This window comes from Microplitis demolitor, chromosome 9 (assembly GCF_026212275.2).
Source record: "Microplitis demolitor isolate Queensland-Clemson2020A chromosome 9, iyMicDemo2.1a, whole genome shotgun sequence".
Lineage (NCBI taxonomy): Eukaryota > Metazoa > Arthropoda > Insecta > Hymenoptera > Braconidae > Microplitis > Microplitis demolitor.
In genome coordinates, this window is record NC_068553.1 from 3,712,832 (window position 1) to 3,716,216 (window position 3,385).

Here is a 3,385-nt window from a genome sequence, read left to right on the forward strand (position 1 = left end):
TAGTTGACCAAACAGTAAATGAATTCATCACCAAATACAACGAAGACCGTCAGAAAAATAAAACAACCACCACCTTCTCAACTATAAATAAAGCCTATACACCTAACACAGAACCAGACACTCCAAAATACTTCTGCTCAATAGCAGAAGTACATATGATACTCAAGAAACTGCCAAATAAAACATCAACAGGACTGGATAATATACCAGCTATAGTACTAAAACATCTAACGCCAAGAATAATCAAAGACTACACAGTAATTTTCAATAATGCACTAAATAACAAATACTTCCCAGAATCATGGAAAACTGCAAAAACAATACCGATATATAAAAAAGGAAAACCACTGAACCATCCAGCAAGCTACAGACCGATAAGTCTGACACCTAACATCAGCAAGGTATACGAAGCAGTCATCAGAAATTCAATACAGGCACACTGTAAAAACGAGAAAATAATACCCAACAATCAGTTTGGCTTTCGACATCAACACTCCACCGTGCACGCGATCCACAAACTTTTATCAGACGTTAACCTACATTTACTTAAAAAAGAAATAATCGCAGCAACCCTAATAGACCTGGAGAAAGCCTTTGACTCAGTATGGATATTCGGCCTGATATTCATACTGATTCGAAGAAAATTCCCAACAATGCTGGTAGAAATGATATGGAATATGATAACCGACAGAAAATACATCATATGGGATGGAATGAACATGTCAACGATAAAATTTCTGATCAAAGAAGGATTACAACAGGGTCTGGTAAACTCACCAGACTTGTTTAACATATACACTGTCAGTATTTTAAACATGTTCAACCTGAACACAGGAAATGATACATATTCAATGGCATACGCCGACGATACCATCTTCTACGTGGCGGGAAAAACACCACTAGAAATACAACATAAACTCGAAGAAATAGTAAATAAAGTAAATAAATTTTATGCTACCTGGAATTTAAGAATAAACCCTTTCAAATGTGAAACCATAGTATTCAGACAACCATACAAACACATAGCTCCAAAAATAAGAAAGCAAATAGATGAATTTAAAATAATAACATTTAACCCGGACACTCAAGAACCAGCAACAATACCAACAAAAAAAACAGTCAAATATCTAGGAATGCAACTAGATCACTTAGCACGCTGCACAAGCCATATAGACATACAGATAACAAAAGCAAGAAATGCATACAAAGCACTAACAAGATTATTTTGCAATAGAAACATTAGCTGCAGAGCCAGAACAATATGCTATTTACTACTCATAAGACCACTTTTAACATATGCAGCCCCAGTCTGGTGGAACGTGGGAGCAGCACATATGGAAAAACTCAGACAATTTGAAAGAGCAAGAAAAAGAAAAGCAAGAGCTAAGAAAATATTCAAAGACAGGGCAAATTATTGGTTTTGGTCCGACTTTTAGAAATAAAGTTTGGACCAGATCTCGATGTTTTGAAGTCCTACGAAGCAATTTTGACTACTACCACCATAATGTCCGAGTGTGTTCATATGTGTATGTTAATATTCTATAATTTTTGAACGGATCAACTGATTTAAATCTCAAAATCCATGAAAAATTAAGTTTGATCAATAAAGTTCGTTTTGAGTTATTCCACAAATAAAATCAGAAAACAAACATTGTTCTTGAATAACTTTGATCATACGTTATGAATTAATTTCAAAATTGATTCAGGTCGAAAACTCAAATCCGCAACGAATGCTGCCTTAACTTACTGAATTGGATTGTTCATTAGAGAGAAATCGATGACAAATGAATTTCTAAACCGTGTTTTTTATTCGAGTATCATAAGAATTAATTGACTCTTACATATTTAAACAGTAGAGGTCGGAGAACTGCATTGAATACTATATTGGGCATTAAGATCTATTAATCAGTTCAAAAGATATCGATAAAGAAAAGTAGAAAAATAACAATTAACGTAATTTTTCGAATAATTTTTTATTTTTTTTAACTTTCGTCAATCGAATCGAGAGATAACTTTTCGAGCTTAAAAAAATCAAAAACAAATGTATTCGAGAATATTTTCTAGCTCGAAAATGTATTCACATTGATATTTTTGAGTTCATAGAGATCGAAAACGGCCGAAATTTTTGGGGCAGTCCCGCAAGGTCTACTGTTCTTCAGATTTATTTTTATTATGCTTAAGTAAAGACAATATTTTTCTCGCCTCTCGAATATTGACTTCTATAATCTCAGTCCAACCGATAACTCTCTATATCTTGTATTCCGAGGTATATGTGTAGTATATACATGAGTAAAATATCCACCGCAGGCGCTCATGTATTTTTCAGCCTCAACGATCTAGGAATTTCGTATGAAACAATTGTTAAGCACTTTTTACTTTTACTTTTCTGGTATTACTTCGAGCAACGCAATGCGCTTTAATGTTAGTAACATGTTGCATACTTTTTTTTGTAACAGAGATACAAAATTATTTGGCTTTTGTGTTTAAAGGTAGGAACCTTTGATCTGATTTTTAATCTCCTAATGAAAAAAATGTAATTATACTTTAAATTAATTAACCCGAGAAGGGTATTTTTACGATTAATTTCGAGCGCATTGGGTTGCAGATAATGAAGAAAAAAACAATTTATTACTTATGTGGTATAAATACCATTTTAGCGCTCGTTATTTTGTCGGTAAATAGCTGCTTATGTATTCTACTGTTACCACATCAATTACGTACGTCAAATGTTTATTTGTGTGCGTTCATCACACTCGCTACACACAAATTGACAATAAAATACGCAAAGTAATAACAATTAACGTGAATCGGTGTCAGAGCTACGTGATGATTTTAATATTCTATTTATAGTAAAAAAAAAAATCATTATATAAATACATAAAAATGCACGCGAATGATTATTTTTTTTTTTTCAAATTATGAATAAGAAATCACCTGTTATGACGATAAATGTTTTCTTACGCTGATAATCATGATGGAAAATAAAGACAAACTTTTGTAGTGGGGGTCGCCCCCACTACCTATCCGATTCCCTAACAGAGCTCCGCTGTTGCGTTCAAGCCAGTATTCGTTTAAGTATGTCTACGATGTATCACCTACCATGTCAAATCTTTGGTAGTATAGTGGTAAGTATCCCCGCCTGTCACGCGGGAGACCGGGGTTCGATTCCCCGCCAGAGAGACTTAATTTTTTTTTTTTTTTTTTTTTTTTTATTTTGATATGTACAATAAACTAATGAACATTTTTTGATAAATCAAAAGTTTTAATTATTAGTCATTTTTGAAATCACTTGAAAAATACGAATTATTCGTAGATTATTGAAAAAAAATTTGAATAATTTATCATATGTTAAAGTTAAGTTTTATATTCGAACAAACGTTTGAAT

The 3,385-nt window shown here is 32.8% G+C and overlaps 1 non-coding gene across 1 annotated transcript; it reads left to right on the top strand.

Moving 5' to 3' along the window:
- The first annotated feature begins 3,108 nt into the window (after positions 1 to 3,108).
- Positions 3,109 to 3,180, top strand: Trnad-guc (transfer RNA aspartic acid (anticodon GUC)). Its single transcript has one exon. It is a non-coding gene; the product is annotated as a tRNA-Asp (tRNA).
- The last annotated feature ends 205 nt before the right edge of the window (positions 3,181 to 3,385 follow it).